We start from the raw sequence: 24464 nt of genomic DNA, 5'->3' as shown, positions 1-24464 counted from the left end.
GCTGAAAGTTTTGGCCATGCTGTAAGGTGGCATACCTGAAATCTTTCCTGTAAGAATTGGTGGTTTTTTAATATGCTTTAAGGATTGCCTTCTTCAGTAGGTTATAATTACATATGATATCCTGCGACAAAGTTGCATAGATATTCAAAGCTGTACCAGAAAATAACATTCCTAACCTGGTAGCCCAGGTGTCAGCAGGCCATTCACAGAGGGTAGCGGTATTTTCAAACCTGATAATGTATGAAGTAATATCTTCACCCTCTCTGAAGGGAGGTAAATTAGGTGTTGGAATATGTGCACTAGCTGCATGATGTTCAATTACTCCTTCCTCTAATTGTTGTTGTGTAAGAGTTAACTTTTTATTCTCTAATTCAAGGCGAGCTTTTTCGAGCTCGCGAGCTTTTTCTCTCCCCCTTAACTCAAGTTCTCTAGCTTTTTCCTCACGTTCTCTAGCTTTTTCCTCAACTTCTCTATCCTTTGCTCTTTCCTCAAGTTCTCTTAATTTAACTTGTTCCTCACGTACATTAGCTTGTTCCTCACGTATTCTAGCTTGTTCCTCACATACTCTAGCTCTCTCTTCTCACGATCAAGTCTATTACGCTCCTTTTTGTCTTCTCTCTCTCTTTCTAACTGTCTATCTTGGTTTTCTCTTTCGATTCTCTCTCTCTCCTTTTTCTCTTCTCTTTCGATTCTCTCTCTCTCCTTTTCCTCTTGTCTTTCCCTTTCTAACTGTCTCTCTTCTCTCTCAATTCTCTGTCTTTCAATTCTTTCCTGGATCTTAGCACTAATGAAAGATTCTAAATTTTTCCCTGTTATTCCTAACTTACTTCCAGCATTCATCCAAAACTGGTATTCCTCCATGCTTGCAAGAATAACTTAAACTACTAGGGGAAAATGAAATGGGTATCAAAGAAAATGTAGGGTTCAATTCCTGCTCCGCTCAAACTGTAAATAAACCAGAAGGCTCGATCCCTGCTTCAATTAAACAATATGTATTAATGAAAACGAAAGGTTCTATGCCGCCTCCGAGCAAACAGTAAGTAGAATGGGGTCCCTTGACCATCCAATCTTCTCACCAAGAAATCAAGAGTGTCCTACGACAGTTCCCTTGATATAATAAAGAGCTCAATGAAACAAATTGTCACTGGAAAATCTCGGGTCCCTAGAGTCTAATCCTCCAAAGTGTTTCAAGCTCACACAAAAATAGGTGGCAGAATTAACTAGTATTCCTGCCTTGACTTGACTTACAATAAATTGAGACTATAACAATCACAAAATCTTTTAAATACCTGTACTGTAGTCCTACCATAGAGAATGATTACTCATGGCTGGTGGTAACCGTCTGTGGTATGCGGCGTTGAAGTTCCAATGGTAGATTCGTGATGGAGTTGAATCTTGATTCAGTAGAGCGAATCCTGGCAAGGTCGCCACTTGTGAAGGCTTACTCAGCCCTGTAACAACTTCAGTCAGTATTACTAAGGCTGGCTCCTCCTCAGGAAAATTAATGCATAGAAAAAGAATAAAAACTGACAAACATAAACACTTTTTATTATTTAGAAGATATAAAATATAAAACACTTAAATATGAAATATTGATCCTACATTAAAGAAAATGAAAAATGAAAAATATAAATGATATCTGAATTCAACGCTGATATATATATAAAACTTGGGTGTCTGGTGTTGGTGACACTGCGTGTTGTTGAAATCGTAGCCGTTGCTGATGATGTGGGGGGGGGGTCGCAGGTGTTGGTGACAACCCACCGGCTCGTTCTTCACAGAGTCTATAGCCATAAAATAATCTATCCAGATGACAGGAAAGCAGGTTCTTTACTGCTGCAATGATGAGGGGTTATGTCCTGATTCTTCATAAATGTGCACAGGCAAGTTAGTTCGTTAGTCCGTCTCCTTCAATTCTACTCGTTGGTTGGCAGGTGACCCATTCTGTCATTCCAAGCTGGAAAGAGAGACAGGTTACCCACTGCTTAAGAAATCACTCTCCATGATAAGTACAATACCTAAAAGACGTGGTGATTATTAAGACATTTAACAGAGCAAGACTGAAAGGACTTAGTTTATTATTGGTCAAAAGTGAAGCTTTCAACCAATAAGTCCACTAGAATATGAGCAGGCACGTACTTACAGTAGTGCTGGGAGCTGTGAGTCGAGTGATTACTGTTTGGCCGGAGCCCCACACGTCACCTTTCGGGGGGGGGGAAAGAGGGAGGGGAAGGCATATGGGGAGCTAGACTGACCCTACATTAACAAGTAGCCGGCAATCAAACTATTGTTACTATATACTCCCTCGCTACTCCTATCTATTGAACTTTTCCCTCACAAAAACCAAGCTTACAGGTATGATAACAGATGCCATCTTTCCAATGGGATACAAGATCATGAGGAAAGACACAGGGGGAACAGGGGGGGAGGGGTGGAGGAGTGGCATTGCTGATCAAAAACCGATGGAATTTTGATGAGCTGGAGAGAGGAGACAGCGGAGAAGAAAGTGATTACAAAGCGGGAACGCTTCACTCTGGAGGTCCCAAAGTGGTAACAGCAGTGATGTATAACCCACCACAGAACAGGAAAAGGCCAAGGCAAGAGTACGACGAGAGCAATAGAGCGATGGTTGACACACTGGCTGCAGTGGCCAGAAGAGCTCATGCATGCAGGGCAAAGCTCCTGATCATGGGTGACTTTAACCACAAGGAGATCGATTGGGAGAACTTAGAGCCACATGGGGGCCAGAATACATGGAGGGCTAAGATGATGGAGGTGGTACTGGAAAACTTCATGTACCAACACGTAAGGGACACTACAAGAGAGAGAGGGGAGGATGAACCAGCAAGACTGGACTTAGTATTCCCCTTGAGTAGTGCAGATAACGAGGACATCACATATGAAAGAACCCTTGGGGCTAGCGATCATGTGGTTTTAAGCTTCGAATACACAGTAGAGCTACAAGTGGAGGGGGAAACAGGAAGGCCAGGATGAATGAGGCCAAACTACAAGAAAGGGGACTACATGGGAATGAGGACCTTCCTGAACGGGGTTCAGTGGGACAGAGAACCGGCAGGGAAGCCAGTTAATGAGATGATGGAATATGTAGCAACAATGTGCAAGGAGGCTGAGGAGAGGTTTGTACCCAAGGGTAACAGGAATAATGAAAAAGCCATGATGAGCCCATGGTTAACCCAAAGGTGCAGGGAGGCTAAAACCAAGTGTGCTAGGGAATGGAAGAAATATAGAAGGCAAAGGACCCAGGAGAATAAGGAGAGCAGTCATACAGCCAGAAACGAATATGCACAGATAAGAAGGGAGGCCCAACGACAATATGAAAACGACATAGCAGCGAAAGCCAAATCTGACCCGAAACTGTTATACAGCCAGATCAGGAGGAAAACAACAGTCAAGGACCAGGTAATCAGGCTTAGGAAGGAAGGAGGAGAGACAACAAGAAATGACTGTGAAGTATGAGAGGAACTCAACAAAAGATTCAAAGAAGTGTTCACAGAGGAGACAGAAGGGGCTCCAGAAAGACGGAGAGGTGGGGCACACCACCATGTGCTGGACACAGTGCACACAACCGAGGAAGAAGTGAAGAGGCTTCTGAGTGAGCTAGATACCTCAAAGGCAATGGGGCCGTACATCTCTCCATGGGTCCTGAGAGAGATAGCAGAGGCGCTATGTGTACCCCTAACAACAATATTCAATACATCTAATATCGAAACAGGGAGATTGCCTGAGGCATGGAAGACAGCAAATGTGGTCCCAATCTTTAAAAAAGGAGACAGACAAGAAGCACTAAACTACAGACCAGTGTCACTGACATGTATAATATGCAAAGTCATGGAGAAGATTATCAGGAGAAGAGTGGTGGAACACCTAGAAAGGAATGATCTCATCAACAGCAGCCAACATGGTTTCAGGGATGGGAAATCCTGAGTCACAAACCTACTGGAGTTCTATGACATGGTGACAGCAGTAAGACAAGAGAGAAAGAGGTGGGTGGATTGCATTTTCTTGGACCGAAAGAAGGCGTTTGACACAGTTCCACACAAGAGATTGGTGCAAAAACTGGAAGACCAAGCAGGGATAACAGGGAAGGCACTACAATGGATCAGGGAATACTTGTCAGGAAGACAGCTGCGAGTCATGGTTCGTGACTAGGTGTCAGAGTGGGCACCTGTGACCAGCGGGGTCCCACAAGGGTCAGTCCTAGGACCAGTGCTGTTTCTGGTATTTGTGAACGACATGACGGAAGGAACAGACTCCGAAGTGTCCCTGTTTGCAAATGACGTGAAGTTGATGAGAAGAATTCATTCGATCAAAGACCAGGCAGAACTACAAAGGGATCTGGACAGGCTGCAGACCTGGTCCAGCAATTGGCTCCTGGAGTTCAATCCCACCAAGTGCAAAGTCATGAAGATTGGGGAAGGGCAAAGAAGACCACAGACGGAATACAGTCTAAGGGACCAGAGACTACAAACCTCACTCAAGGAAAAAGATCTTGGGGTGAGTATGACACCAGGCACATCTGAAGCGCACACCAACCAAATAACTGCTGCAGCATATGGACGCCTAACAAACCTCAGAACAACATTCCGACATCTTAATAAGGAATCGTTCAGGACCCTGTACTCCGTGTACGTTAGGCCCATATTGGAGTATGCGGCACCAGTTTGGAACCCACACCTAGCCAAGCACGTAAAGAAACTAGAGAGTGTGCAAAGGTTTGCAACAAGACTAGTCCCAGAGCTAAGAGGTATTCCTATGAGGAGAGGTTAAGGGAAATCAACCTGACGACACTGGAGGACAGGAGAGATAGGGGGCACATGTTAACGACATACAAAATACTGAGAGGAATTGACAAGGTGGACAAAGACAGGATGTTCCAGAGATTGGACACAGCAACAAGGGGACACAGTTGGAAGTTGAAGACACAGGTGAATCACAAGGATGTTAGGAAGTATTTTTTCAGCCAAAGAGTAGTCAGGAAGTGGAATAGTTTGGGAAGCGATGTAGTGGAGGAAGGATCCATACATTGCTTTAAGCAGAGGTATGATAAAGCTCACAGTTCAGGGAGAGTGACCTAGTAGCGACCAGTGAAGAGGCGGGGCCAGGAACTTGGACTCGACCCCTGCAACCTCAACTAGGTGAGTACCCACACACACACACATGGACACACACCCGCACATACACGCACACACACATACACGGCAGTAACAGAAAAGAGAGAGAGAGAGAGAGGGTTGGGTAAATTGTGTTTTCTTGGAGTGTAACAAGGCTTTTGACGCAGTTCCACACAAGAGATTAGTGCAAAAGTTGGAGGACCATTCAGGTATAACAGGAAAAGCTCTGCAATGGATCTGAGAATGCCTGACCGGAAGGCAGCAGCGAGTCATGGTAAGTGATGAAGTGCCAGAGTGGGCGCCTGTGACGAGCGGGATTCCACAGGGGTCAGTCCTAGGGCCGGTGCTGTTTCCGGTATATGTGAATGATATGACTGAAGGAATAGACTCAGAAATGTCCCTGTTTGCAGAAAATGTGAAGTTAATGAGGAGAATTCAATCGGTGGAGGATAAGACAGGAATACAGAGGGATCTGGACAGGCTGTAAGTCTTGTCCACCAACTGGCTCCTGGAGTTCAACCCCACGAAGCGCAAAGTCATGAAAGTCTGGGAAGAGCAAAGAAGACTGCAGACAGAGTACGGTTTAAGGGGGACCAAGGACTACAAATCTCACTCAAGAAAAATGATCTTGGGGTGTGTATATTACCGAGCACATCTCCTGAGGCGCACACCAACCAATTTGCAGCTGCTGCTGCACGTGGGTTGTAGGAGCGGCTTCCATCTGGCTGGTGTCTCTTGCCGGATGACTGCGACTAACACTGATGAGCACTGCGCTGCTGTGTTAAACAATGTATCTGGTGAGGAGTTTCAAACCTCGGCCATTATCTTATGTTATTGCTTGTGAGGATAAAAGACTCCTGGCAAGTCTTTTTTTTTTTAAATTTAATATATGCACATCATAGAAGTGGGTCAAGATCAGCTGAGCCCATGGGCCAAAAAGCGTTATTGGCCTATGATGGTGCCTTTAGGAATGTGCCAGCAAGTGTGAGTGAGATGCAGGGTAGATAGTTAAGCATCAGTCGAGTTTAAGGTTTACAAATATGGGGACAGCAGAAGCAGCGGAAAAATAATGATGATGTGATGAGTCTATCAACCTTGAAGTAGTTTGTGTTGATCAGTCCCTCAGTCTTTTAGTGTGTCAACGCCATTCCTGGCTGTGTTTAGACATTAGTCTACACATACTGGAAAGAGTTGTCCAGTGACTTTAAGTGTGCATCTGTATACATATTTTTTAAAGAAGCCCATTGGGAGGTTTTTTTCTCCTTTTTAAGTTGATTAAGGGATATTTGATTGCCATATCAAATAATGAAGTCAGTGTCAGTCAGGTAGGGCCTTTCCCGACAAAGGGAATCCCTACTGTGTTTTTTCTTATGTCATCTATTCTGTTTTCTCCTCCACCACACCATCGTTCAATCCCCAACACACCAACTCATTAAGCTGTTACCATTATTATTTGTGTAAACAACTGCATCAAGCTGATCAGTCAACAATGAGCCAACCAGGTTGCAAGTGGTATTGTTAATAGTAGCAATTTCAATCAAAATCTATATACACCTTTCCTTTCGTTATTCTATGCGTTTTAAATCATTTTCCTCACTTTGTCTAGATGACAACATGAATATTGGTAACGTGGAGAGAAAATAGGGCATTCTGCTACACAAGATGGTACATAAGGTTACTACACTGCACTGAGCAGATAGTCTCTGTATGAAGTGTGATGTCTCCAACTGCCTTTTTATCCCATGTACTCTTTTTTTTCCACTTCAAAAACGTGTAAATGCTCCATAGCTCTAACTCAGCATTTCCAGCTAATCCTGTAGTATTCATTTCTATCCATTTCTTTCACTTACAACTCTCTTATTCTCCCATTAACTACCTTTCTTTGTCTGTTCTGGTCACTATTTCCTTCATAACCCTCATTCTTCCTTCTCTTGTTCTTACATCTTCTCTCTTCTCCTTTACTTCGTTCTTATTTCTCTCCCTATCCTCTCCCTATCCTCTCTTCTACCACTTCCTGCCAGTTCCCACCTTCAACCAGTCCTCCGCACCCTTTCCCTCCAAACACACCATCATGCATGAGCGCAACAAGAAATTAGCGTCATAAAATTTTCCTGGGCTAATTTTGTTGCTAAAGGACCTAGTGTGGTGGAGATGAAGGAAGGTGGATGTAGGGATATTGTAATGGTGGAGATGAAGGAAGCTGGATGTAGGGATATTGTAGTGGTGGTGGAAGTGATGAAGGAAGCTGGATGTAGTGGTGGTGTAGGAAACTGGATGTAGACATACTGTACTGGTGGTGATGAAGGAAGCTGATGTAGAGATACTGTAGTGGTGATGGTGATGATCAAAGGAGCTGGATTTAGAGATACTGTAGTGGTGGTGGTGGTGGTGAAGGAAGCTGGATGTAAAGATACTGTAGTGGTGGTGGTGTAGGAAGCTGGATGTAGAGATACCATAGTGGTGGTGATGAAGGAAGCTGATGTAGAGATACTATAGTGGTGGTGGTTGTGGTGGTGTTGGTGGTGAAGGAAGCTGGATGTAGAGATATTGTACTGGTTGTGGTGACGAACTCATCTGGATGTAGAGATACTGTAGTGGTGGTGGTGGTGGTGAAGGATGCTGGATGTAGAGCTACTGTAGTGGTGGTGGTGAATAAAGCTGGATGTAGAGATACAATAGTGGTGGCGATGAAGGAAGCTGGATGTACAGTTACTGTAGTGGTGGTGGTGGTGATGATGAAGGAAGCTGGATGTACAGTTACTGTAGTGGTGGTGGTGATGATGAAGGAAGCTGGATGTACAGTTACTGTAGTGGTGGTGGTGGTGATGATGAAGGAAGCTGGATGTACAGTTACTGTTGTAGTGATTGTAATGATGATGGAAGCTGTATGTAGAGATATTGTAGTGGTGGTGGTGGTTATGAAGGAAGCTGCATGTACATTTACTGTAGTGGTGGTGGTGGTGGTTATGAAGGAAGTTGGATGTACATTTACTGTTGTGGTGGTGGTGATGGTGAAGGAAGCTGGACGTACAGGTACTTTAGTGATGGTGGTGGTGGTGAAGGAAGCTTTATGTACAGGTACTGTTGGGGTGGTGGTGGTGGTGAAGGAAGCTGGATGTACAGGCACTGTAGTGGTGGTGGTGGTGGTGAAGGAAGCTGGATGTACAGGTACTGTAGTGGTCGTGGTGGTGGTGAAGGAAGCTGGATGAACAGGTACTGAAGTGGTGGTGGTGGTGGTGAAAGAAGCTGGAAGTACAGGTTCTGTAGTGGTGGTGGTGGTTGTGGTGAAGGAAGCTGGATGTGCAGGTACTGTAGTGGCGGTGGTGGAGGTGAACGAAACTGGATGTATAGGTACAGTAGTGGTGGAAGTGGTGATGAAGGAAGCTGGATGTACAGGTACTGTAGTGGTGGTGGTGGTGGTGAAGGAAGCTGGATGTACAGGTACGGTAGTGGTGGTGGTGGAGATGAAGGAAGCTGGATGTACAGGTACTGTAGTGGTGGTGGTGGTGGTGGTGGTGAAGAAAGCTGGATGTACAGGTACTGTAGTGGTGGTGGTGGTGGTGGTGAAGGAAGCTGGATGTACAGGTACTGTAGTGGTGGTGGTGGAGATGAAGGAGGCTGGATGTACAGGTACTGTAGTGGTGGTGGAGGAGATGAAGGAAGCTGGATGTAGAGATATTGTAGTGGTGGTGATGGTGAAGAAGGAAGCTGTTTGTACAGGTATTGTAGTGGTGGTGATGAAGGAAGCTGGATGTAGAAATACTGAAGTGGTGGTGGTGGTGGTTATGAAGGAAGTTGGATGTACATTTACTGTTGTGGTGGTGGTGATGGTGAAGGAAGCTGGATGTACAGGCACTGTAGTGGTGGTGGTGGTGGTGAAGGAAGCTGGATGTACAGGTACTGTAGTGGTCGTGGTGGTGGTGAAGGAAGCTGGATGAACAGGTACTGAAGTGGTGGTGGTGGTGGTGAAAGAAGCTGGAAGTACAGGTTCTGTAGTGGTGGTGGTGGTTGTGGTGAAGGAAGCTGGATGTACAGGTACTGTAGTGGCGGTGGTGGAGGTGAACGAAACTGGATGTATAGGTACAGTAGTGGTGGTGGTGGTGATGAAGGAAGCTGGATGTACAGGTACTGTAGTGGTGGTGGTGGTGGTGAAGGAAGCTGGATGTACAGGTACTGTAGTGGTGGTGGTGGAGATGAAGGAAGCTGGATGTACAGGTACTGTAGTGGTGGTGGTGGTGGTGGTGGTGAAGAAAGCTGGATGTACAGGTACTGTAGTGGCGGTGGTGGTGGTGGTGAAGGAAGCTGGATGTACAGGTACTGTAGTGGTGGTGGTGGAGATGAAGGAGACTGGATGTACAGGTACTGTAGTGGTGGTGGAGGAGATGAAGGAAGCTGGATGTAGAGATATTGTAGTGGTGGTGATGGTGAAGAAGGAAGCTGTTTGTACAGGTATTGTAGTGGTGGTGATGAAGGAAGCTGGATGTAGAAATACTGAAGTGGTGGTGGTGGTGGTGATGAAGGAAGCTGGATGTAGAGACACTGTAGTGATGGTGGTGGTGGTGACGGAAGCAGGACGTACAGATACTGTAGTGGTGGTGGTGATGGTGGTGGTGGTGAAGGAAGCTGGATGTAGAGATACTGTAGTGGTGGTGGTGGTGGTGAAGGAAGTTGGAAGTAGAGATACTGTAGTGGTGGTGGTGGTGATGAATGAAGCTGGATGTAGAGATACTGTAGTGGTGGTGGTGGTGATGAAGAAAGCTGGATGTAGAGATACTGTAGTGGTGGTGGTGGTGATCAAGGAAGCTGGATGTACAGGTACTGTAGTGGTGATGAAGGAAGCTGGATGTACAGGTACTGTAGTGGTGATGAAGGAAGCTGGATATAGAGATATTGTAGTTGTGGTGGTGGTGGTGAAGGAAGCTGGATGTAGAGATACTGTAGTGGTGGTGGTGATGAAGGAAGCTGGATGTAGAGATACTGTAGTGGTGGTGGTGGTGAAGGAAATTGGATGTAGAGATACTGTAGTGCTGGTGGTGGTGATGAAGGAAGATGGATGAACAGGTACTTTAGTGGTGTCGACTGAAGCTGGATGTAGAGATACTGTAGTTGTGGTGGTGGTGGTGAAGGAAATTGGATGTAGAGATACTGTAGTGCTGGTGGTGGTGATGATGAAGGAAGCTGGATGTAGAGATACTGTAGTGGTGGTGGTGGTAGTGAAGGAAGCTGGATGTAGAGATACTGTAGTGGTGGTGGTGGTAGTGAAGGAAGCTGGATGTAGAGATACTGTAGTGGTGGTGGTGGTAGTGAAGGAAGCTGGATGTAGAGATACTGTAGTGGTGGTGGTGGTGATGATGAAGGAAGCTGGATGAAGAGATACTGCAGTGGTGGTGGTGGTGATGATGAAGGAACCCGGATGTAGAGATTCTGTAGTGGACGTGGTGACGAGGGAAGCTGGATGTAGAGATACTGTAGTGGTGGTGGTGGTGGTGAAGGAAGCTGGATGTAGAGATACTGTAGTGGTGGTGGTGATGAAGGAAGCTGGATGTAGAGATACTATAGTGGTGGTGGTGGTGAAGGAAATTGGATGTAGAGATACTGTAGTGGTGGTGGTGGTGGTGAAGGAAGCTGGATGTAGAGATACTGTAGCAGTGGTGGTGAAGGAAGCTGGATGTAGAGATACTGTAGTTGTGGTGGTGGTGGTGAAGGAAGCTGGATGTAGAGATACTGTAGTGGTGGTGGTGGTGGTGAAGGAAGCTGGATGTAGAGATACTTTAGTCGTGGTGATGAAGGAAGCTGGATGTAGAGATACTGTAGTGGTGGTGGTGGTAGTGAAGGAAGCTTGATGTAGAGATACTGTAGTGGTGGTGGTGGTGATGATGAAGGAAGCTGGATGAAGAGATACTGCTGTGGTGGTGGTGGTGATAAAGGACCCGGATGTAGAGATTCTGTAGTGGAGGTGGTGACGAGGGAAGCTGGATGTAGAGATACTGTAGTGGTGGTGGTGGTGATGAAGGAAGCTGGATGTAGAGATACTGTAGTGGTGGTGGTGGTGATGAAGGAAGCTGGATGTAGAGATACTGTAGTGGTGGTGGTGGTAGTGGTGGCAGTGAAGGAAGCTGGATGTAGAGATACTGTAGTGGTGGTGGTGGTGATGATGAAGGAAGCTGGATGTACAGGTACTGTAGTGGTGATGAAGGAAGCTGGATGTAGAGATACTGTAGTGGTGGTGGTGGTGATGAAGGAAGCTGGATGAAGAGATACTGTAGTGGTGGTGGTGGTAGTGGTGGTAGTGAAGGAAGCTGGATGTAGAGATACTGTAGTGGTGGTGGTGGTGATGATGAAGGAAGCTGGATGAAGAGATACTGCAGTATTGGTGGTGGTGGTGATGAAGGAACCTGGATGTAGAGATACTGTAGTGGAGGTGGTGACGAGGGAAGCTGGATATAGAGATACTGTATTGGGGGTGGTAGTGATGAAGGAAGCTGGATGTACAGGTACTGTAGTGGTGATGAAGGAAGCTGGATGTAGAGATACTGTAGTTGTGGTGGTGGTGGTGAAGGATGCTGGATGTAGAGATACTGTAGTGGTGGTGGTGGTGATGAAGGAAGCTGGATGTAGAGATACTGTAGTGGTGGTGGGGGTGGTGAATAAATCTGGATGTAGAGATACTTTAGTGGTGGTGATGAAGGAAGCTGGATGTAGAGATACTGTAGTGGTGGTGGTGGTGGTGAAGGAAGCTGGATGTAGAGATACTGTAGTGGTGGTGGTTTAGGAAGCTGGATGTAGACATACTGTAGTGGTGGTGATGAAGGAAGCTGATGTAAAGATACTGTAGTGGTGGTGGTGGTGATGATGAAAGGAGCTGGATTTAGAGATACTGTAGTGGTGGTGGTGGTGAAGGAAGCTGGATGTAGAGATACTGTAGTGGTGGTGGTTTAGGAAGCTGGATGTAGACATACTGTAGTGGTGGTGATGAAGGAAGCTGATGTAAAGATACTGTAGTGGTGGTGGTGATGATGAAAGGAGCTGGATTTAGAGATACTGTAGTGGTCTTGGTGGTGAAGGAAGCTGGATGTAGAGATACTGTAGTGGTGGTGGTGTAGGAAGCTGGATGTAGACATACCATAGTGGTGGTGATGAAGGAAGCTGATGTAGAGATACTATAGTGGTGGTGGTGGTGGTGGTGGTGTTGGTGGTGAAGAAGCTGGATGTAGAGATATTGTACTGGTTGTGGTGACGAACTCATCTGGATGTAGAGATACTGTAGTGGTGGTGGTGGTGGTGAAGGATGCTGGATGTAGAGCTACTGTAGTGGTGGTGGTGAATAAAGCTGGATGTAGAGATACAACAGTGGTGGTGATAAAGAAAGCTGGATGTACAGGTACTGTAGTGGTGGTGGTGGTGATGATGAAGGAAGCTGGATGTACAGTTACTGTAGTGGTGGTGGTGGCGATGAAGGAAGCTGGATGTACAGGTACTGTAGTGGTGGTATTGGTGAAGAAGGAAGCTGGATGTACAGTTACTGTTGTAGTGATTGTAATGATGATGGAAGCTGTATGTAGAGATATTGTAGTGGTGGTGGTGGTTATGAAGGAAGCTGCATGTACATTTACTGTAGTGGTGGTGGTGGTGGTGGTGGTGGTGGTTATGAAGGAAGTTGGATGTACATTTACTGTAGTGGTGGTGGTGGTGGTTATGAAGGAAGTTGGATGTACATTTACTGTTGTGGTGGTGGTGATGGTGAAGGAAGCTGGACGTACAGGTACTTTAGTGATGGTGGTGGTGGTGAAGGAAGCTTTATGTACAGGTACTGTTGGGGTGGTGGTGGTGGTGAAGGAAGCTGGATGTACAGGCACTGTAGTGGTGGTGGTGGTGGTGAAGGAAGCTGGATGTACAGGTACTGTAGTGGTGGTATTGGTGAAGAAGGAAGCTGGATGAACAGGTACTGAAGTGGTGGTGGTGGTGGTGAAAGAAGCTGGAAGTACAGGTTCTGTAGTGGTGGTGGTGGTTGTGGTGAAGGAAGCTGGATGAACAGGTACTGAAGTGGTGGTGGTGGTTATGAAGGAAGCTGCATGTACATTTACTGTTGTGGTGGTGGTGGCGATGAAGGAAGCTGCATGTACAGGTACTGTAGGGGTGGTGGTTGTGGTGAAGGAAGCTGGATGTACAGTTACTGTAGTGGTGGTGGTGGCGATGAAGGAAGCTGCATGTACAGGTACTGTAGTGTTGGTGGTGGCGATGAAGGAAGCTGCATGTACAGGTACTGTAGTGGTGGTATTGGTGAAGAAGGAAGCTGGATGTACAGTTACTGTTGTAGTGATTGTAATGATGATGGAAGCTGTATGTAGAGATATTGTAGTGGTGGTGGTGGTTATGAAGGAAGCTGCATGTACATTTACTGTAGTGGTGGTGGTGGTGGTTATGAAGGAAGCTGCATGTACATTTACTGTAGTGGTGGTGGTGGTGGTGGTGGTGGTGGTTATGAAGGAAGTTGGATGTACAGGTACTGTAGGGGTGGTGGTGGTGGTGAATGATGCTGGATGTACAGACACTGTAGTGGTGGTGGTGGTGGTGAAGGAAGCTGGATGTACAGGTACTGTAGTGGTCGTGGTGGTGGTGAAGGAAGCTGGATGAACAGGTACTGAAGTGGTGGTGGTGGTGGAGAAAGAAGCTGGAAGTACAGGTTCTGTTGTGGTGGTGGTGGTTGTGGTGATGGTGGTGAAGGAAGCTGGATGAACAGGTACTGTAGTAGTGGTGGTGGTGCTGGTGGTGAAGGAAGCTCGATATACAGGTACTATAGTGGTGGTGGTGGAGATGAAGGAAGCTGGATGTACAGGTACTGTAGTGGCGGTGGTGGAGGTGAACGAAAATGGATGTATAGGTACAGTAGTGGTGGTGGTGGTGGTGGTGGTGGTGGTGGTGGTGGTGGTGGTGAAGGAAGCTGGATGAACAGGTACTGTAGTAGTGGTGGTGGTGCTGGTGGTGAAGGAAGCTCGATATACAGGTACTATAGTGGTGGTGGTGGAGATGAAGGAAGCTGAATGTACAGGTACTGTAGTGGTGGTGGTGGTGGTGGTGAAGTAAGCTGGATGAACAGGTACTGTAGTGGTGGTGGTGGTCGTGGTGGTGAAGGAAGCTGGATGTACAGGTACTGTAGTGGTGGTGGTGGAGATGAAGGAGGCTGGATGTACAGGTACTGTAGTGGTGGTGGTGGAGATGAAGGAAGCTGGATGTAGAGATATTGTAGTGGTGGTGATGGTGAAGAAGGAAGCTGTTTGTACAGGTATTGTAGTGGTGGTGATGAAGGAAGCTGGATGTAGAAATACTCTAGTGGTGGTGGAGATGGTGGTGGTGGTGAAGGAAGCTGGATGTAGAGATACTGTAGTGGTGGTGGTGGTGGTGAAGGAAGTTGGAAGTAGAGATACTGTAGTGTGTGGTGGTGGTGATGAAGGAAGCAGGATGTAGAGATACTGTAGTGGTGGTGGTGGTGATGAAGAAAGGTGGATGTAGAGATACTGTAGTGGTGGTGGTGGTGATGAAGGAAGCTGGATGTGCAGGTACTGTAGTGGTGATGAAGGAAGCTGGATGTACAGGTACTGTAGTGGTGATGAAGGAAGCTGGATGTAGAGATATTGTAGTTGTGGTGGTGGTGGTGAAGGAAACTGTATGTAGAGATACTGTAGTGGTGGTGGTGATGAAGGAAGCTGGATGTAGAGATACTGTAGTGGTGGTGGTGGTGAAGGAAATTGGATGTAGAGATACCGTAGTGCTGGTGGTGGTGACGAAGGAAGCTGAATGAACAGGTACTGTAGTGGTGTCGACTGAAGCTGGATGTAGAGATACTGTAGTTGTGGTGGTGGTGGTGAAGGAAGCTGGATGTAGAGATACTATAGTGGTAGTGGTGGTGAAGGAAATTGGATATAGAGATACTTTAGTCGTGGTGATGAAGGAAGCTCGATGAAGAGATACTGTAGTGGTGGTGGTGTTGATGAAGGAAGCTGGATGTAGAGATACTGTAGTAGTGGTGGTGGTAGTGGTGGTAGTGGTGGTAGTGAAGGAAGCTGGATGTAGAGACACTGTAGTGGTGGTGGTGGTGATGATGAAGGAAGCTGGATGAAGAGATACTGCAGTGGTTGTGGTGGTGATGAAGGAACCCGGATGTAGAGATTCTGTAGTGGAGGTGGTGTCGAGGGAAGCTGGATGTAGAGATACTGCAGTGGTGGTGGTGGTGATGAAGGAAGCTGGATGTACAGGTACTGTAGTGGTGATGAAGGAAGCTGGATGTAGAGATACTGAAGTTGTGGTGGTGGTGGTGAAGGAAGCTGGATGTAGAGATACTGTAGTGGTGGTGGTGGTGATGAAGGAAGCTGGATGTAGAGATACTGTTGTGGTGGTGGTGGTGGTGGTGAAGGAAGACTGATGTAGAGATACTGTAGTGGTGGTGGTGATGGTGGTGGTGGTGAAGGAAGCTTGATGTAGAGATACTGTAGTGGTGGTGGTGGTGAAGGAAACTGGATGTAGAGATACTGTAGTGGTGGTGGTGATGAGGGAAGCTGGATGCAGAGATACTGTAGTGGTGGTGGTGATGGTGAAGGAAGCTGGATGTAGAGATACTGTAGTGGTGGTGTTTAAGGAAGCTGGATGTAGAGATACTGTAGTGGTGGTGGTGATGAGGGAAGCTGGATGCAGAGATACTGTAGTGGTGGTGGTGATGGTGAAGGAAGCTGGATGTAGAGATACTGTAGTGGTGGTGGTGCTGGTGATGAAGGAAGCTGGATGAAGGGATACTGTAGTGTTGGTGGTGGTGATGGTGGAGGAAGCTGGATGTAGAGATACTATAGTGGTGGTGTTGGTGAAGGAAATTGGATGTTGAGATACTGTAGTGGTGGTGGTGGTGATGAAGGAGCTGGATGTACAGGTACTGTAGTGGTGTTGACGGAAGCTGGATGTAGAGATACTTTAGTGGTGGTGGTGAAGGATGCTGGATGTAGAGATACTGTAGTGGTGGAGGTGGTGGTGGTGATGAAGGAAGCTGGATGAAGAGTTACTGTAGTGGTGGTGGTGGTGATGGTGGTGATGGTGGTGATGGTGATGAAGGAACCTGGATGTAGAGATACTGTAGTGGTGGTGGTGGTGGTGGTGGTGAAGGAAGCTGGATGTAGAGATACTGTAGTGATGGTGGTGGTGGTGATGGAAGTTGGATGTAGAGATACTGTAGTGGTGGTGGTGGTGATGATGGAAGCTGGATGTACAAGTAATGTAGTGGTGATGAAGGAAGATGGATGTAGAGGTACTGTATTGGTGGGGATGGTGATGAAGGAAGCTGTATGTACAGGTACTGTAGTGGTGGTGATGGTGGTGATGAAGGAAGTTTGATGTAGAGATACTGTATTGGTGGGGATGGTGATGAAGAAAGCTGTATGTACAGGTACTGTAGTGGTGGTGATGGTGGTGATGAATGAAGTTGGATGTAGAAATACTGTAGTGGAGGTGGTGGTTGTGAAGGAAGCTGGATGTAGAGATACTGAAGTGGTGGTGTTGGTGTGATGAAAGGAGCTGGATGTAGAGATACTGTAGTGGTGGTGGAGGTGAAGGAAGCTGGATGGAGAGATACTGTAGTGGTGCTGGGGTAGGAAGCTGGATGTCGAGATACTGTTGTGGTGGTGGTGGTGGTGGTGAAGGAAGCTGGATGTAGAGATACTGTAGTGGTGGTGTTGGTGATGAAAGGAGCTGGATGTAGAGATACTGTAGTGGTGGTGGAGGTGAAGGAAGCTGGATGGAGAGATACTGTAGTGGTGGTGGGGTAGGAAGCTGGATGTAGAGATACTGTAGTGGTGGTGATGAAGGAAGCTGAAGTAGAGATACTGTAGTGGTGGTGGTGATGATGAAAGGAGCTGGATGTTAAGATACTGTAGTGGTGGTGGTGGAGAAGGAAGCTGGATGTAGAGATACTGTAGTGGTGGTGGGGTAGGAAGCTGGATGTAGAGATACTGTAGTGGTGGTGATGAAGGAAGCTGAAGTAGAGATACTGTAGTGGTGGTGGTGATGATGAAAGGAGCTGGATGTTAAGATACTGTAGTGCTGGTGGTGGTGGTGAACGATGCTGGATGTAGAGCTACTGTAGTGGTGGTGGTGAAGGACGCTGGATGTAGAGATACTGTAGTGGTGGTGATAAAGAAAGCTGGATGTACAGGTACTCTAGTGGTTGTGGTGGTGATGAAGGAAACTGGATGTACAGATACTGTAGTGGTGGTATTGGTGAAGAAGGAAGCTGGATGTACAGTTACTGTAGTGGTGGTGGAGGTGATGAATGAAGCTGTATGTAGAGATATTGTAGTGGTTGTGGTGGTTATGAAGGAAGCTGCATGTTCATTTACTGTAGTGGTATTGGTGGTTATGAAGGAAGCTGCATGTTCATTTACTGTAGTGGTGGTGGTGGTGGTTGTGATGAAGGAAGTTGGATGTACATTTACTGTTGTGGTGGTGGTGGTGGTGAAGGAAGCTGGATGTACAGGTACTGTAGTGGTGGTGGTGGTGGTGGTGAAGGATGCTGGATGTACAGGTACTGTAGTGGAGGTGGTGGTTGTGAAGGAAGCTGGATGTACAGGTACTGAAGTGCTGTTGGTGGTGTTGAAGGAAGCTGGATGTACAGGTACTGTAGTGGTCGTGGTGGAGGTGAAGGAAGCTGGATGTACAGGTACTCTAGTGATGGTGGTAGTGGTGAAGGAAGCTCGATGTACAGGTACTGTAGTGGTGGTGGTGGTTGTAATGAAGGAAGCTGGATGTACAGGTACTGTAGTGGCGGTGGTGGAGGTGAACGAAATTGGATGTATAGGTACAGTAGTAATTGTGGTGGTGGTGAAGGAAGCTGGATGTACAGGTACTGTAGTGGTGATGGTGGAGATGAAGGAAGCTGGATGTACAGAAACTGTAGTGGTGATGGAGGAGATGAAGGAAGCTGGATGTACAGGTACTGTAGTGGTGGTGGTTATGGTGAAGGAAGTTGGATGTACATGTATTGTAGTGGTGGTGGTGGAGATGAAGGAAGCTGGATGTACAGGTACTGTAGTGGTGGTGGTGGAGATGAAGGAAGCTGGATGTACAGGTACTGTAGTGGTGGTGGTGGTGGTGAAGGAAGCTAGATGTACAGGTACTGTATAGGTGGTGGTGGTGGTGAAGAAAGCTGGATGTACAGGTACAGTAGTGGTGGTGGTGGAAATGAAGGAAGCTGGATGTACAGGTACTGTAGTGGTAGTGGTGGAGATGAAGGAAGCTAGATGTACAGGTACTGTAGTGGTGATGGTGGTGATGAAGGAAGCTGGATGTACATGTACTGTAGTGGTAGTGGTGGAGATGAAGGAAGCTGGACGTACAGGTATTGTAGTGGTGGTGGTCGTGGTGAAGGAAGCTGGATGTACAGGTACTGTAGTGGTGGTGGTGGTGGTGAAGGAAGCTGGATGTACATGTACTGTAGTGGTGGTGGTGGTGGTGAAGGAAGCTGGATGTACAGTAACTGTAGTGGTTGTGGTGGAGATGAAGGAAGCTGGATGTACAGGTACTGTAGTGGTGGTGGTGGTGGTGAAGGAAGCTGGATGTACAGGTACTGTAGTGGTGGTGGTGGAGATGAAGGAAGCTGGATGTACAGGTATTGTAGTGGCGATGGTGGAGATGAAGGAAGCTGAATGTACAGGTACTGTAGTGGTGGTGGTGGTGGTGAAGGAAGTTGGATGTACAGGTACTGTAGTGGTGGTGGAGGTGAAGGAAGCTGGACGTACAGATACTGTAGTGGTGGTGGTGGTGAAGGAAGCTGGATGTACAGGTACTGTAGTGTTGGTGGAAGAGATGAAGGAAGCTAGACGTACAGGTACTGTAGTGGTGATGGTGGAGATGAAGAAAGCTGGATGTACAGGTACTGTAGTGGTGGTGGTGGTGGTGAAGGAAGCTGGATGTACAGGTATTGTAGTGGTGATGGTGGAGATGAAGGAAGTTGGATGTACAGGTACTGCAATGTTGATGGTGGAGATGAAGGAAGCTGGATGTACAGGTACTGCAGTGGTGGTGGTGGTGGTGAAGGAAACTGGATGTACAGGTACTGTAGTGGTGGTGGCGGTGGTGTTGAAGGAAGCTGGATGTACAGGTACTGTAGTGGTGGTGGTGGTGGTGAAGGAAACTGGATGAACAGGTACTCTAGTGGTGGTGATGGTCGTGAAAGAAGCTGCATGTTCAGGTACTGTAGTGGTGGTGGTGGTGGTGAAGGAAGCTGGATGTACAGGTGCTGTAGTGGTGGTGGTGGTGGTGAAGGAAGCTGGATGTACAGGTACTGTAGTGGTGGTGGTGGTGATGGTGGTGAAGGAAGCTGGATGTACAGGTACTGTAGTGGTCGTGGTGGTGATGAGGGAAGCTGTATGTACAGGTACTGTAGTGGTGGTGGTGGTGATGGTGGTGAAGGAAGCTGGATGTACAGGTACTGTAGTGGTGGTTGTGAAGTAAGCTGGATGTACAGGTACTGTACTGGTGGGGGTGGTGGTGGTGAAGGAAGCTGGATGTACAGGTACTGTAGTGGTGGTGATGGTGGTGAAGGAAGCTGGATGTGCAGGTACTGTAGTGGTGGTGGTGTTCGTGGTGGTGAAGGAAGCTGGATGTACAGGTGCTGTAGTGGTGGTGGAGGTGGTGAAGGAAGCTGGATGTACAGGTACTGTAGTGGTGGTGGTGGTGGAGGTGGTGAAGGAAGCTGGATGTACAGGTACTGTAGTGGTGGTGGTATTGTTGAAGGAAGCTGGATGTACAGGTACTGTAGTGGTGGTGGTGGTGGTGAAGGAAGCTGGTTGTATAGGTACTGCAGTGGTGGTGGTGTTGTTGAAGGAAGCTGGATGTACAGGTACTGTAGTGGTGGTGGTGGTGGTGAAGGAAGCTGGTTGTACAGGTACTGTAGTGGTGGTGGTGGTGGTGAAGGAAGCTGGATGTACAGGTACTGTAGTGGTGGTGGTGGTGGTGAAGGAAGCTGGTTGTACAGGTACTGTAGTGGTAGTGGTGGTGGTAAAGTAAGCTCGATGTACAGGTACTGTAGTGGTGGTGGTGGTGGTGAAGGAAGCTGGATGAACAGGTGCTGTAGTGATGGTGGTGAAGGAAGTTGGATGTACAGGTACTGTAGTGGTGGTGGTGGTGGTGAAGGAAGCTGGATGTACAGGTACTGTAGTGGTGGTGGTGGTGGTGAAGGAAGCTGGATGTACAGGTACTGTAGTGGTGGTGGTGGTGATGAAGGAAGCTGGATGTACAGGTACTGTAGTGGTGGTGGGGCTGGTGAAGGAAGCTGGATGTACAAGTACTGTAGTGGTGGTGGTGGTTGCGAAGGAAGCTGGATGTACAGGTACTGTAGTGGTGGTGGAGGTGGTGAAGGAAGCTGGATGCACAGGTACTGTAGTGGTGGTGGTGGTGGTGGTGGTGAAGGAAGCTGGATGTACAGGTACTGTAGTGGTGGTGGTGGTGGTGAAGGAAGCTGGATGTACAGGTACTGTAGTGGTGGTGGTGTTGGTGAAGGAAGCTGGATGTACAGGTACTGTAGTGGTGGTGATGGTGGTGAGGGAAGCTGGATGTACAGGTACTGTAGTGGTGGTGGTGGTGGTGAAGGAAGCTGGATGTACAGGTACTGTAGCGGTGTTGGTGGTGGTGAAGGAAGCTGGATGTACAGGTACTGTAGTGGTGGTGGTGGTGGTGAAGGAAGCTGGATGTACAGGTACTGTAGTGGTGGTGGTGGTGGTGGTGAAGGAAGCTGGATGTACAGGTACTGAAGTGGTGGTGGTGGTGAAGGAAGCTGGATGTACAGGTACTGTAGTGGTGGTGGTGTTGGTCAAGGAAGCTGGATGTACAGGTACTGTAGTGGTGATAGTGGTGGTGAAGGAAGCTGGATGTACAGGTACTGTAGTGGTGGTGGTGGTGGTTAAGGAAGCTGGATGTACAGGTACTGTAGTGGTGGTAGTGGTGGAAAGGAAGCTGGATGTACAGGTATAGTAGTGGTGGTGGTGGAGATGAAGGAAGCTGGATGTACAGGTACTGTTGTGGTGGTGGTGGTGGTGGTGAAGGAAGCTGGATGTACAGGTACTGTAGTGGTGGTGGTGGAGATGAAGGAAGCTGGATGTACAGGTACTGTAGTGGTGGTGGTGGTGGTGAAGGAAGCTGGATGTACAGGTACTGTAGTGGTGGTGGTGGTGGTGAAGGAAGCTGGATGTACAGGTACTGTAGTGGTGGTGGTGGTGGTGGTGGTGGTGGTGGTGGTGAAGGAAGCTGGATATTCAGGTACTGTAGTGGTGGTGGTAGTGTTGAAGGAAGCTGGATGTTCAGGTACTGTAGTGGTGGTGGTTGTGAAGGAAGCTGGATGTTCAGGTACTGTAGTGGTGTTGGTGGTGGTGAAGGAAGCTGGATGTTCAGGTACTGTAGTGGTGGTGGTGGTGGTGAAGGAAGCTGGATGTTCAGGTACTGTAGTGGTGGTGGTAGTGGTGAAGGAAGCTGGATGTTCAGGTACTGTAGTGGTGGTGGTGGTGAAGGAAGCTGGATGTTCAGGTACTGTAGTGGTGGTGGTGGTGGTGAAGGAAGCTGGATGTTCAGGTACTGTAGTGGTGGTGGTGGTGAAGGAAGCTGGATGTTCAGGTACTGTAGTGGTGGTGGTAGTGGTGAAGGAAGCTGGATGTTCAGGTACTGTAGTGGTGGTGGTGGTGAAGGAAGCTGGATGTTCAGGTACTGTAGTGGTGTTGGTGGTGGTGAAGGAAGCTGGATGTACAGGTACTGTAGTGGTGGTGGTGATGGTGAAGGAAGCTGGATGTACAAGTACTGTAGTGATGGTGGTGGTGGTGAAGGAAGCTGGATGTACAAGTACTGTAGTGGTGGTGGAGGTGGTGAAGGAAGCTGGATGTACAGGTACTGTAGTGGTGGTGGTGGTGAAGGAAGCTGGATGTTCAGGTACTGTAGTGGTGGTGGTGGTGAAGGAAGCTGGATGTTCAGGTACTGTAGTGGTGGTGGTGGTGGTGAAGGAAGCTGGATATACAAGTACTGAAGTGGTGGTGGTGGTGAAGGAAGCTGGATGTACAGGTACTGTAGTTGTGGTGGTGGTGGTGAAGGAAGCTGGATGTACAGGTACTGTAGTGGTGGTGGTGGTGGTGAAGGAAGCTGGATGTACAGGTACTGTAGTGGTGGTGGTGGTGGTGAAGGAAGCTGGATGTACAGGTACTGTAGTGGTGGTGGTGGTGGTGGTGAAGGAAGCTGGATGTACAGGTACTGTAGTGGTGGTGGTGGTGGTGAAGGAAGCTGGATGTACAGGTACTGTAGTGGTGGTGGTGGTGGTGAAGGAAGCTGGATGTAACGGTACTGTAGTGGTGGTGGTGGTGGTGAAGGAAGCTGGATGTACAAGTACTGTAGTGGTGGTTGTGGAGGTGGTGAAGGAAGCTGGATGTACAAGTACTGTAGTGGTGGTGGAGGTGGTGAAGGAAGCTGGATGTACAAGTACTGTAGTGGTGGTGGAGGTGGTGAAGGAAGTTGGATGTACAAGTACTGTAGTGGTGGTGGTGGTGGTGAAGGAAGCTGGATGTACAAGTACTGTAGTGGTGGTTGTGGAGGTGGTGAAGGAAGCTGGATGTACAAGTACTGTAGTGGTGGTGGAGGTGGTGAAGGAAGCTGGATGTACAAGTACTGTAGTGGTGGTGGAGGTGGTGAAGGAAGCTGGATGTACAGGTACTGTAGTGGTGGTGGTGGTGGTGAAGGAAGCTGGATGTACAGGTACTGTAGTGGTGGTGGTGGTGGTGAAGGAAGCTGGATGTACAGGTACTGTAGTGGTGGTGGTGGTGGTGAAGGAAGCTGGATGTACAGGTACTGTAGTGGTGGTGGTGGTGGTGAAGGAAGCTGGATGTACAGGTACTGTAGTGGTGGTGGAGGTGGTGAAGGAAGTTGGATGTACAAGTACTGTAGTGGTGGTGGTGGTGGTGAAGGAAGCTGGATGTACAAGTACTGTAGTGGTGGTGGTGGTGGTGAAGGAAGCTGGATGTACAAGTACTGTAGTGGTGGTGGTGGTGGTGAAGGAAGCTGGATGTACAAGTACTGTAGTGGTGGTGGTGGTGGTGAAGGAAGCTGGATGTACAAGTACTGTAGTGGTTGCGGTTGATGCAAGTAAGGAACAAAGTTGCAAGAATGGAGGCAAAATTTACAAAATACAGAGGCAATTAAAAAAAATCACAAATGTTGTGTCTATATCAGCGTCTATGTCAGCGTCTATTTCAGTGTTTATATCAGTGTCTATATCAGTGTCTATATCAGTGTCTATATCAGTGTTTATATCAGCGTCTAAATCAGTGTCTATATCAGTGTCTATATCAGTGTCTATATCAGCGTCTATGTCAGCGTCTATATCAGTGTTTATATCAGTGTCTATATCAGTGTCTATATCAGTGTCTATATCAGTGTCTATATCAGCGTCTAAATCAGTGTCTATATCAGTGTCTATATCAGTGTCTATATCTGCGTCTGTGTCAGTGTCTATATCAGTGTCTATATCAGCGTCTATATCAGTGTCTATATCAAGGTCTATATCAGTGTCTATATCAGTGTCTATATCAGCGACTATATCAGCGTCTATATCAGCGTCTATATCAATGTCTATATCAGCGTCTATATCAGCGTCTATATCAGTGTCTATATCAGTGTCTATATCAGTGTCTATATCAGTGTCTATATCAGTGTCTATATCAATGTCTATATCAATGTCTATATCAGTGTCTATATCAGTGTCTATATCAGTGTCTATATCAGTGTCTATATCAGTGTCTATATCAGTGTCTATATCAATGTCTATATCAATGTCTATATCAGTGTCTATATCAGTGTCTATATCAGTGTCTATATCAGCGTCTATATCAGCGTCTATATCAGCGTCTATATCAGTGTCTATATCAGCGTCTATATCAGCGTTTATATCATTGTCTATATCAGTGTCTATATCAGTGTCTATATCAGTGTCTATATCAGTGTCTATATCAGTGTCTATATCAGTGTCTATATCAGTGTCTATATCAGTGTCTATATCAGTGTCTATATCAGCGTCTATGTCAGCGTCTATATCAGTGTTTATATCAGTGTCTATATCAGCGTCTATGTCAGCGTCTATATCAGTGTTTATATCAGTGTCTATATCAGTGTCTATATCAGCGTCTAAATCAGTGTCTATATCAGTGTCTATATCAGTGTCTATATCTGCGTCTGTGTCAGTGTCTATATCAGTGTCTATATGAGCGTCTATATCAGTGTCTATATCAACGTCTATATCAGTGTCTATATCAGTGTATATATCAG

The sequence above is a fragment of the Cherax quadricarinatus genome, chromosome 38 (genome assembly GCF_038502225.1).
Source record: "Cherax quadricarinatus isolate ZL_2023a chromosome 38, ASM3850222v1, whole genome shotgun sequence".
NCBI classification, from domain to species: domain Eukaryota; kingdom Metazoa; phylum Arthropoda; class Malacostraca; order Decapoda; family Parastacidae; genus Cherax; species Cherax quadricarinatus.
Note: the sequence above shows the minus strand (reverse complement) of the source record.